The sequence below is a fragment of the Anomaloglossus baeobatrachus genome, chromosome 1 (genome assembly GCF_048569485.1).
Source record: "Anomaloglossus baeobatrachus isolate aAnoBae1 chromosome 1, aAnoBae1.hap1, whole genome shotgun sequence".
Classification (NCBI taxonomy): Eukaryota; Metazoa; Chordata; class Amphibia; order Anura; family Aromobatidae; genus Anomaloglossus; species Anomaloglossus baeobatrachus.
This window is the reverse complement of record NC_134353.1, coordinates 898,333,239-898,346,531: the sequence shown is the minus strand read 5'-3', so window position 1 is coordinate 898,346,531 and position 13,293 is coordinate 898,333,239. Positions and strand designations below refer to the sequence as shown.

The 13,293-nt window shown below is 42.9% G+C and overlaps 1 protein-coding gene across 1 annotated transcript in view; it reads right to left on the bottom strand.

The window, feature by feature from the left end:
* The window catches only part of LOC142256570 (phospholipid-transporting ATPase ID-like), a 193,160-nt gene that overhangs the window by 14,909 nt on the left and 164,958 nt on the right, over positions 1–13,293 (bottom strand). The gene's annotated exons all lie outside the window — the stretch shown is intronic.

Below are 13,293 nucleotides of genomic sequence, written 5' to 3'. Positions count from 1 at the left end.
TGCTGAGATACTAATGCTTTCATAATTATACAGAGACCCCCACTCATCTGCTGAGATACTAATGCTTCCATCATTATACAGAGACCCCACTCATCTGCTCAGATACTAATGCTTCCATCATTATACAGAGACCCCACTCATCTGCTGAGATACTAATGCTTCCCATCATTATACAGAGACCCCACTCATCTGCTGAGATACTAATGCTTCCATCATTATACAGAGACCCCCCTCATCTGCTGAGATACTAATGCTGCCATCATTATACAGAGACCCCGCTCATGTGCTGAGATACTAACGCTTCCATCATTATACAGAGACCCCACTCATCTGCTGAGATACTAATGCTTCCATCATTATACAGAGACCCCACTCATCTGCTGAGATACTAATGCTTCCATCATTATACAGAGACCCCACTCATCTGCTGAGATACTAATGCTTCCATCATTATACAGAGACCCCACTCATCTGCTGAGATACTAATGCTGCCATCATTATACAGAGACCCCACTCATCTGCTGAGATACTAATGCTTCCATCATTATACAGAGACCCCACTCATCTGCTGAGATACTACGCTTCCATCATTATACAGAGACCCCCCTCATCTGCTGAGATACTAACGCTTCCATCATTATACAGAGACCCCACTCATCTGCTGAGATACTAATGCTTCCATCATTATACAGAGACCCCACTCATCTGCTGAGATTACTAATGCTTCCATCATTATACAGAGACCCCACTCATCTGCTGAGATACTAATGCTTCCATCATTATACAGAGACCCCACTCATCTGCTGAGATACTAATGCTTCCATCATTATACAGAGACCCCACTCATCTGCTGAGATACTAATGCTTCCATCATTATACAGAGACCCCACTCATCTGCTGAGTTACTAATACTTCCATCATTATACAGAGACCCCACTCATCTGCTGAGATACTAATGCTTCCATCATTATACAGAGACCCCACTCATCTGCTGAGATACTAACGCTTCCATCATTATACAGAGACCCCACTCATCTGCTGAGATACTAATGCTTCCATACATTATACAGAGACCCCACTCATCTGCTGAGATACTAATGCTTCCATCATTATACAGAGACCCCACTCATCTGCTGAGATACTAATGCTTCCATCATTATACAGAGACCCCACTCATCTGCTGAGATACTAATGCTTCCATCATTATACAGAGACCCCACTCATCTGCTGAGATACTAATGCTTCCATCATTATACAGAGACCCCGCTCATCTGCTGAGTTACTAACGCTTCCATCATTATACAGAGACCCCACTCATCTGCTGAGATACTAATGCTTCCATCATTATACAGAGACCCCACTCATCTGCTGAGATACTAACGCTTCCATCATTATACAGAGACCCCACTCATCTGCTGAGATACTAATGCTTCCATCATTATACAGAGACCCCACTCATCTGCTGAGTTACTAATGCTTCCATCATTATACAGAGACCCCACTCATCTGCTGAGATACTAATGCTTCCATCATTATACAGAGACCCCACTCATCTGCTGAGATACTAACGCTTCCATCATTATACAGAGACCCCACTCATCTGCTGAGATACTAATGCTTCCATCATTATACAGAGACCCCACTCATCTGCTGAGATACTAATGCTTCCATCATTATACAGAGACCCCACTCATCTGCTGAGATACTAACGCTTCCATCATTATACAGAGACCCCACTCATCTGCTGAGATACTAATGCTTCCATCATTATACAGAGACCCCACTCATCTGCTGAGATACTAATGCTTCCATCATTATACAGAGACCCCACTCATCTGCTGAGTTACTAATGCTTCCATCATTATACAGAGACCCCACTCATCTGCTGAGATACTAACGCTTCCATCATTATACAGAGACCCCACTCATCTGCTGAGATACTAATGCTTCCATCATTATACAGAGACCCCACTCATCTGCTGAGATACTAATGCTTCCATCATTATACAGAGACCCCACTCATCTGCTGAGATACTAATGCTTCCATCATTATACAGAGACCCCACTCATCTGCTGAGATACTAACGCTTCCATCATTATACAGAGACCCCACTCATCTGCTGAGATACTAATGCTTCCATCATTATACAGAGACCCCACTCATCTGCTGAGATACTAACGCTTCCATCATTATACAGAGACCCCACTCATCTGCTGAGATACTAACGCTTCCATCATTATACAGAGACCCCACTCATCTGCTGAGATACTAATGCTTCCATCATTATACAGAGACCCCACTCATCTGCTGAGATACTAATGCTTCCATCATTATACAGAGACCCCACTCATCTGCTGAGATACTAATGCTTCCATCATTATACATAGACCCCACTCATCTGCTGAGATACTAATGCTTCCATCATTATACAGAGACCCCACTCATCTGCTGAGATACTAATGCTTCCATCATTATACAGAGACCCCACTCATCTGCTGAGATACTAATGCTTCCATCATTATACAGAGACCCCACTCATCTGCTGAGATACTAACGCTTCCATCATTATACAGAGACCCCATTCATCTGCTGAGATACTAACGCTTCCATCATTATACAGAGACCCCCTCATCTGCTGAGATACTAACGCTTCCATCATTATACAGAGACCCCACTCATCTGCTGAGATACTAACGCTTCCATCATTATACAGAGACCCCACTCATCTGCTGAGATACTAATGATTCCATCATTATACAGAGACCCCCACTCATCTGCTGAGATACTAATGCTTCCATCATTATACAGAGACCCCACTCATCTGCTGAGATACTAATGCTTCCATCATTATACAGAGACCCCACTCATCTGCTGAGATACTAATGCTTCCATCATTATACAGAGACCCCACTCATCTGCTGAGATACTAATGCTTCCATCATTATACAGAGACCCCACTCATCTGCTGAGATACTAACGCTTCCATCATTATACAGAGACCCCATTCATCTGCTGAGATACTAACGCTTCCATCATTATACAGAGACCCCACTCATCTGCTGAGATACTAACGCTTCCATCATTATACAGAGACCCCACTCATCTGCTGAGATACTAACGCTTCCATCATTATACAGAGACCCCACTCATCTGCTGAGATACTAATGATTCCATCATTATACAGAGACCCACTCATCTGCTGAGATACTAATGCTTCCATCATTATACAGAGACCCCACTCATCTGCTGAGATACTAATGCTTCCATCATTATACAGAGACCCCACTCATCTGCTGAGATACTAATGCTTCCATCATTATACAGAGACCCCACTCATCTGCTGAGATACTAATGCTTCCATCATTATACAGAGACCCCACTCATCTGCTGAGATACTAACGCTTCCATCATTATACAGAGACCCCATCATCTGCTGAGATACTAACGCTTCCATCATTATACAGAGACCCCACTCATCTGCTGAGATACTAACGCTTCCATCATTATACAGAGACCCCCCTCATCTGCTGAGATACTAATGCTTCCATCATTATACAGAGACCCCACTCATCTGCTGAGATACTAATGCTTCCATCATTATACAGAGACCCCACTCATCTGCTGAGATACTAATGCTTCCATCATTATACAGAGACCCCACTCATCTGCTGAGATACTAACGCTTCCATCATTATACAGAGACCCCACTCATCTGCTGAGATACTAATGCTTCCATCATTATACAGAGACCCCATTCATCTGCTGAGATACTAATGCTTCCATCATTATACAGAGACCCCACTCATCTGCTGAGATACTAATGCTTCCATCATTATACAGAGACCCCACTCATCTGCTGAGATACTAACGCTTCCATCATTATACAGAGACCCCACTCATCTGCTGAGATACTAATGCTTCCATCATTATACAGAGACCCCACTCATCTGCTGAGATACTAATGCTTCCATCATTATACAGAGACCCCACTCATCTGCTGAGATACTAATGCTTCCATCATTATACAGAGACCCCACTCATCTGCTGAGATACTAATGCTTCCATCATTATATGGAGACCCCACTCATCTGCTGAGATACTAATACTTCCATCATTATACAGAGACCCCACTCATCTGCTGAGATACTAATGCTTCCATCATTATACAGAGACCCCACTCATCTGCTGAGATACTAATACTTCCATCATTATACAGAGACCCCACTCATCTGCTGAGATACTAACGCTTCCATCATTATACAGAGACCCCACTCATCTGCTGAGATACTAATGCTTCCATCATTATACAGAGACCCCACTCATCTGCTGAGATACTAATGCTTCATCATTATACAGAGACCCCATTCATCTGCTGAGATACTAACGCTTCCATCATTATACAGAGACCCCACTCATCTGCTGAGATACTAATGCTTCCATCATTATACAGAGACCCCACTCATCTGCTGAGATACTAATGCTTCCATCATTATACAGAGACCCCACTCATCTGCTGAGATACTAACGCTTCCATCATTATACAGAGACCCCACTCATCTGCTGAGATACTAATGCTTCCATCATTATACAGAGACCCCACTCATCTGCTGAGATACTAATGCTTCCATCATTATACAGAGACCCCACTCATCTGCTGAGATACTAACGCTTCCATCATTATACAGAGACCCCACTCATCTGCTGAGATACTAATGCTTCCATCATTATACAGAGACCCCACTCATCTGCTGAGATACTAATGCTTCCATCATTATACAGAGACCCCACTCATCTGCTGAGATACTAATGCTTCCATCATTATACAGAGACCCCACTCATCTGCTGAGATACTAATGCTTCCATCATTATACAGAGACCCCACTCATCTGCTGAGATACTAATGCTTCCATCATTATACAGAGACCCCACTCATCTGCTGAGATACTAACGCTTCCATCATTATACAGAGACCCCACTCATCTGCTGAGATACTAATGCTTCCATCATTATAAAGAGACCCCACTCATCTGCTGAGATACTAATGCTTCCATCATTATACAGAGACCCCATTCATCTGCTGAGATACTAACGCTTCCATCATTATACAGAGACCCCACTCATCTGCTGAGATACTAACGCTTCCATCATTATACAGAGACCCCACTCATCTGCTGAGATACTAACGCTTCCATCATTATACAGAGACCCCACTCATCTGCTGAGATACTAATGCTTCCATCATTATACAGAGACCCCACTCATCTGCTGAGATACTAATGCTTCCATCATTATACAGAGACCCCACTCATCTGCTGAGATACTAATGCTTCCATCATTATACAGAGACCCCACTCATCTGCTGAGATACTAATGCTTCCATCATTATACAGAGACCCCACTCATCTGCTGAGATACTAATGCTTCCATCATTATACAGAGACCCCACTCATCTGCTGAGATACTAACGCTTCCATCATTATACAGAGACCCCACTCATCTGCTGAGATACTAACGCTTCCATCATTATACAGAGACCCCACTCATCTGCTGAGATACTAATGCTTCCATCATTATACAGAGACCCCACTCATCTGCTGAGATACTAACGCTTCCATCATTATACAGAGACCCCACTCATCTGCTGAGATACTAATGCTTCCATCATTATACAGAGACCCCACTCATCTGCTGAGATACTAATGCTTCCATCATTATACAGAGACCCCACTCATCTGCTGAGATACTAACGCTTCCATCATTATACAGAGACCCCACTCATCTGCTGAGATACTAATGCTTCCATCATTATACAGAGACCCCACTCATCTGCTGAGATACTAATGCTTCCATCATTATACAGAGACCCCACTCATCTGCTGAGATACTAATGCTTCCATCATTATACAGAGACCCCACTCATCTGCTGAGATACTAATGCTTCCATCATTATACAGAGACCCCACTCATCTGCTGAGATACTAATGCTTCCATCATTATACAGAGACCCCACTCATCTGCTGAGATACTAATGCTTCCATCATTATACAGAGACCCCACTCATCTGCTGAGATACTAATGCTTCCATCATTATACAGAGACCCCACTCATCTGCTGAGATACTAATGCTTCCATCATTATACAGAGACCCCACTCATCTGCTGAGATACTAACGCTTCCATCATTATACAGAGACCTCACTCATCTGCTGAGATACTAATGCTTCCATCATTATACAGAGACCCCACTCATCTGCTGAGATACTAATGCTTCCATCATTATACAGAGACCCCACTCATCTGCTGAGATACTAACGCTTCCATCATTATACAGAGACCCCACTCATCTGCTGAGATACTAATGCTTCCATCATTATACAGAGACCCCACTCATCTGCTGAGATACTAATGCTTCCATCATTATACAGAGACCCCACTCATCTGCTGAGATACTAATGCTTCCATCATTATACAGAGACCCCACTCATCTGCTGAGATACTAACGCTTCCATCATTATACAGAGACCCCACTCATCTGCTGAGATACTAATGCTTCCATCATTATACAGAGACCCCACTCATCTGCTGAGATACTAATGCTTCCATCATTATACAGAGACCCCACTCATCTGCTGAGATACTAATGCTTCCATCATTATACAGAGACCCCACTCATCTGCTGAGATACTAATGCTTCCATCATTATACAGAGACCCCACTCATCTGCTGAGATACTAATGCTTCCATCATTATACAGAGACCCCACTCATCTGCTGAGATACTAATGCTTCCATCATTATACAGAGACCCCACTCATCTGCTGAGATACTAATGCTTCCATCATTATACAGAGACCCCACTCATCTGCTGAGATACTAACGCTTCCATCATTATACAGAGACCCCACTCATCTGCTGAGATACTAATGCTTCCATCATTATACAGAGACCCCACTCATCTGCTGAGATACTAATGCTTCCATCATTATACAGAGACCCCACTCATCTGCTGAGATACTAATACTTCCATCATTATACAGAGACCCCACTCATCTGCTGAGATACTAATGTTCCATCATTATACAGAGACCCCACTCATCTGCTGAGATACTAATACTTCCATCATTATACAGAGACCCCACTCATCTGCTGAGATACTAACGCTTCCATCATTATACAGAGACCCCACTCATCTGCTGAGATACTAATGCTTCCATCATTATACAGAGACCCCACTCATCTGCTGAGATACTAATGCTTCCATCATTATACAGAGACCCCACTCATCTGCTGAGATACTAACGCTTCCATCATTATACAGAGACCCCCCTCATCTGCTGAGATACTAACGCTGCCATCATTATACAGAGACCCCACTCATCTGCTGAGATACTAATGCTTCCATCATTATACAGAGACCCCACTCATCTGCTGAGATACTAATACTTCCATCATTATACAGAGACCCCACTCATCTGCTGAGATACTAACGCTTCCATCATTATACAGAGACCCCACTCATCTGCTGAGATACTAACGCTTCCATCATTATACAGAGACCCCACTCATCTGCTGAGATACTAATGCTTCCATCATTATACAGAGACCCCACTCATCTGCTGAGATACTAACGCTGCCATCATTATACAGAGACCCCACTCATCTGCTGAGATACTAATGCTTCCATCATTATACAGAGACCCCACTCATCTGCTGAGATACTAACGCTTCCATCATTATACAGAGACCCCACTCATCTGCTGAGATACTAACGCTTCCATCATTATACAGAGACCCCACTCATCTGCTGAGATACTAATACTTCCATCATTATACAGAGACCCCACTCATCTGCTGAGATACTAATGCTTCCATCATTATACAGAGACCCCACTCATCTGCTGAGATACTAATGCTTCCATCATTATACAGAGACCCCACTCATCTGCTGAGATACTAACGCTTCCATCATTATACAGAGACCCCACTCATCTGCTGAGATACTAATGCTTCCATCATTATACAGAGACCCCACTCATCTGCTGAGATACTAATGCTTCCATCATTATACAGAGACCCCACTCATCTGCTGAGATACTAACGCTTCCATCATTATACAGAGACCCCACTCATCTGCTGAGATACTAATGCTTCCATCATTATACAGAGACCCCACTCATCTGCTGAGATACTAATGCTGCCATCATTATACAGAGACCCCACTCATCTGCTGAGATACTAATGCTTCCATCATTATACAGAGACCCCACTCATCTGCTGAGATACTAATGCTTCCATCATTATACAGAGACCCCACTCATCTGCTGAGATACTAACGCTTCCATCATTATACAGAGACCCCACTCATCTGCTGAGATACTAATGTTCCATCATTATACAGAGACCCCACTCATCTGCTGAGATACTAACGCTTCCATCATTATACAGAGACCCCACTCATCTGCTGAGATACTAATGCTTCCATCATTATACAGAGACCCCACTCATCTGCTGAGATACTAACGCTTCCATCATTATACAGAGACCCCACTCATCTGCTGAGATACTAACGCTTCCATCATTATACAGAGACCCCACTCATCTGCTGAGATACTAATGCTTCCATCATTATACAGAGACCCCACTCATCTGCTGAGATACTAACGCTTCCATCATTATACAGAGACCTCACTCATCTGCTGAGATACTAATGCTTCCATCATTATACATAGACCCCACTCATCTGCTGAGATACTAATGCTTCCATCATTATACAGAGACCCCACTCATCTGCTGAGATACTAATGCTTCCATCATTATACAGAGACCCCACTCATCTGCTGAGATACTAATGCTTCCATCATTATACAGAGACCCCACTCATCTGCTGAGATACTAACGCTTCCATCATTATACAGAGACCTCACTCATCTGCTGAGATACTAATACTTCCATCATTATACAGAGACCCCACTCATCTGCTGAGATACTAATGCTTCCATCATTATACAGAGACCCCACTCATCTGCTGAGATACTAATGCTTCCATCATTATACAGAGACCCCACTCATCTGCTGAGATACTAATGCTTCTATCATTATACAGAGACCCCACTCATCTGCTGAGATACTAATGCTTCCATCATTATACAGAGACCCCACTCATCTGCTGAGATACTAATGCTTCCATCATTATACAGAGACCCCACTCATCTGCTGAGTTACTAATGCTTCCATCATTATACAGAGACCCCACTCATCTGCTGAGATACTAATGCTTCCATCATTATACAGAGACCCCACTCATCTGCTGAGATACTAATGCTTCCATCATTATACAGAGACCCCACTCATCTGCTGAGATACTAATACTTCCATCATTATACAGAGACCCCACTCATCTGCTGAGATACTAACGCTTCCATCATTATACAGAGACCCCACTCATCTGCTGAGATACTAATGTTCCATCATTATACAGAGACCCCACTCATCTGCTGAGATACTAACGCTTCCATCATTATACAGAGACCCCACTCATCTGCTGAGATACTAATGCTTCCATCATTATACAGAGACCCCACTCATCTGCTGAGATACTAATGCTTCCATCATTATACAGAGACCCCACTCATCTGCTGAGATACTAACGCTTCCATCATTATACAGAGACCCCACTCATCTGCTGAGATACTAATGCTTCCATCATTATACAGAGACCCCACTCATCTGCTGAGATACTAATGCTTCCATCATTATACAGAGACCCCACTCATCTGCTGAGATACTAACGCTTCCATCATTATACAGAGACCCCACTCATCTGCTGAGATACTAATGCTTCCATCATTATACAGAGACCCCACTCATCTGCTGAGATACTAACGCTTCCATCATTATACAGAGACCCCACTCATCTGCTGAGATACTAATGCTTCCATCATTATACAGAGACCCCACTCATCTGCTGAGATACTAACGCTTCCATCATTATACAGAGACCCCACTCATCTGCTGAGATACTAATGCTTCCATCATTATACAGAGACCCCACTCATCTGCTGAGATACTAATGCTTCCATCATTATACAGAGACCCCACTCATCTGCTGAGATACTAACGCTTCCATCATTATACAGAGACCCCACTCATCTGCTGAGATACTAATACTTCCATCATTATACAGAGACCCCACTCATCTGCTGAGATACTAATGCTTCCATCATTATACAGAGACCCCACTCATCTGCTGAGATACTAATGCTTCCATCATTATACAGAGACCCCACTCATCTGCTGAGATACTAATGCTTCCATCATTATACAGAGACCCCACTCATCTGCTGAGATACTAATGCTTCCATCATTATACAGAGACCCCACTCATCTGCTGAGATACTAATACTTCCATCATTATACAGAGACCCCACTCATCTGCTGAGATACTAATGCTTCCATCATTATACAGAGACCCCACTCATCTGCTGAGATACTAATGCTTCCATCATTATACAGAGACCCCACTCATGTGCTGAGATACTAACGCTTCCATCATTATACAGAGACCCCACTCATCTGCTGAGATACTAATGTTCCATCATTATACAGAGACCCCACTCATCTGCTGAGATACTAATGCTTCCATCATTATACAGAGACCCCACTCATCTGCTGAGATACTAACGCTTCCATCATTATACAGAGACCCCACTCATCTGCTGAGATACTAATGCTTCCATCATTATACAGAGACCCCACTCATCTGCTGAGATACTAATGCTTCCATCATTATACAGAGACCCCACTCATCTGCTGAGATACTAACGCTTCCATCATTATACAGAGACCCCACTCATCTGCTGAGATACTAATGCTTCCATCATTATACAGAGACCCCACTCATCTGCTGAGATACTAACGCTTCCATCATTATACAGAGACCCCACTCATCTGCTGAGATACTAATGCTTCCATCATTATACAGAGACCCCACTCATCTGCTGAGATACTAATGCTTCCATCATTATACAGAGACCCCACTCATCTGCTGAGATACTAACGCTTCCATCATTATACAGAGACCCCACTCATCTGCTGAGATACTAATACTTCCATCATTATACAGAGACCCCACTCATCTGCTGAGATACTAATGCTTCCATCATTATACAGAGACCCCACTCATCTGCTGAGATACTAATGCTTCCATCATTATACAGAGACCCCACTCATCTGCTGAGATACTAATGCTTCCATCATTATACAGAGACCCCACTCATCTGCTGAGATACTAATGCTTCCATCATTATACAGAGACCCCACTCATCTGCTGAGATACTAATACTTCCATCATTATACAGAGACCCCACTCATCTGCTGAGATACTAATGCTTCCATCATTATACAGAGACCCCACTCATCTGCTGAGATACTAATGCTTCCATCATTATACAGAGACCCCACTCATGTGCTGAGATACTAACGCTTCCATCATTATACAGAGACCCCACTCATCTGCTGAGATACTAATGTTCCATCATTATACAGAGACCCCACTCATCTGCTGAGATACTAATGCTTCCATCATTATACAGAGACCCCACTCATCTGCTGAGATACTAACGCTTCCATCATTATACAGAGACCCCACTCATCTGCTGAGATACTAATGCTTCCATCATTATACAGAGACCCCACTCATCTGCTGAGATACTAATGCTTCCATCATTATACAGAGACCCCACTCATCTGCTGAGATACTAACGCTTCCATCATTATACAGAGACCCCACTCATCTGCTGAGATACTAATACTTCCATCATTATACAGAGACCCCACTCATCTGCTGAGATACTAATGCTTCCATCATTATACAGAGACCCCACTCATCTGCTGAGATACTAATGCTTCCATCATTATACAGAGACCCCACTCATCTGCTGAGATACTAATGCTTCCATCATTATACAGAGACCCCACTCATCTGCTGAGATACTAATGCTTCCATCATTATACAGAGACCCCACTCATCTGCTGAGATACTAATGCTTCCATCATTATACAGAGACCCCACTCATCTGCTGAGATACTAATGCTTCCATCATTATACAGAGACCCCACTCATCTGCTGAGATACTAATGCTTCCATCATTATACAGAGACCCCACTCATCTGCTGAGATACTAATGCTTCCATCATTATACAGAGTCCCCACTCATCTGCTGAGATACTAATGCTTCCATCATTATACAGAGACCCCACTCATCTGCTGAGATACTAATGCTTCCATCATTATACAGAGACCCCACTCATCTGCTGAGATACTAACGCTTCCATCATTATACAGAGACCCCCCTCATCTGCTGAGATATTAATGCTTCCATCATTATACAGAGACCCCACTCATCTGCTGAGATACTAACGCTTCCATCATTATACAGAGACCCCACTCATCTGCTGAGATACTAATGCTTCCATCATTATACAGAGACCCCACTCATCTGCTGAGATACTAATGCTTCCATCATTATACAGAGACCCCACTCATCTGCTGAGATACTAATGCTTCCATCATTATACAGAGACCCCACTCATCTGCTGAGATACTAATGCTTCCATCATTATACAGAGACCCCACTCATCTGCTGAGTTACTAATGCTTCCATCATTATACAGAGACCCCACTCATCTGCTGAGTTACTAATGCTTCCATCATTATACAGAGACCCCACTCATCTGCTGAGATACTAATGATTCCATCATTATACAGAGACCCCACTCATCTGCTGAGATACTAATGATTCCATCATTATACAGAGACCCCACTCATCTGCTGAGATACTAATGATTCCATCATTATACAGAGACCCCACTCATCTGCTGAGATACTAATGATTCCATCATTATACAGAGACCCCACTCATCTGCTGAGATACTAATGATTCCATCATTATACAGAGACCCCACTCATCTGCTGAGATACTAATGATTCCATCATTATACAGAGACCCCACTCATCTGCTGAGATACTAATGATTCCATCATTATACAGAGCTGTGCAGAAATCCGAAAAATGGATTTGTCATTTATGGTTGAATGGAATCAATATAATGTTAAAGGGCTGTTCCCTTCCAGTAAATCAATGTCCAGGTCTGCAGGTTATTATAAAAAAGCAAACCGTGTTATATTCACCGTCCCCAGGTCCACCGATGAGTCCACACTGCTGTGCCTGGTGTACAGGATTAGCTGCAGCGCTGACATTACTTCTAGAGGTCAATCAGTGGGCTCAATGGATCTG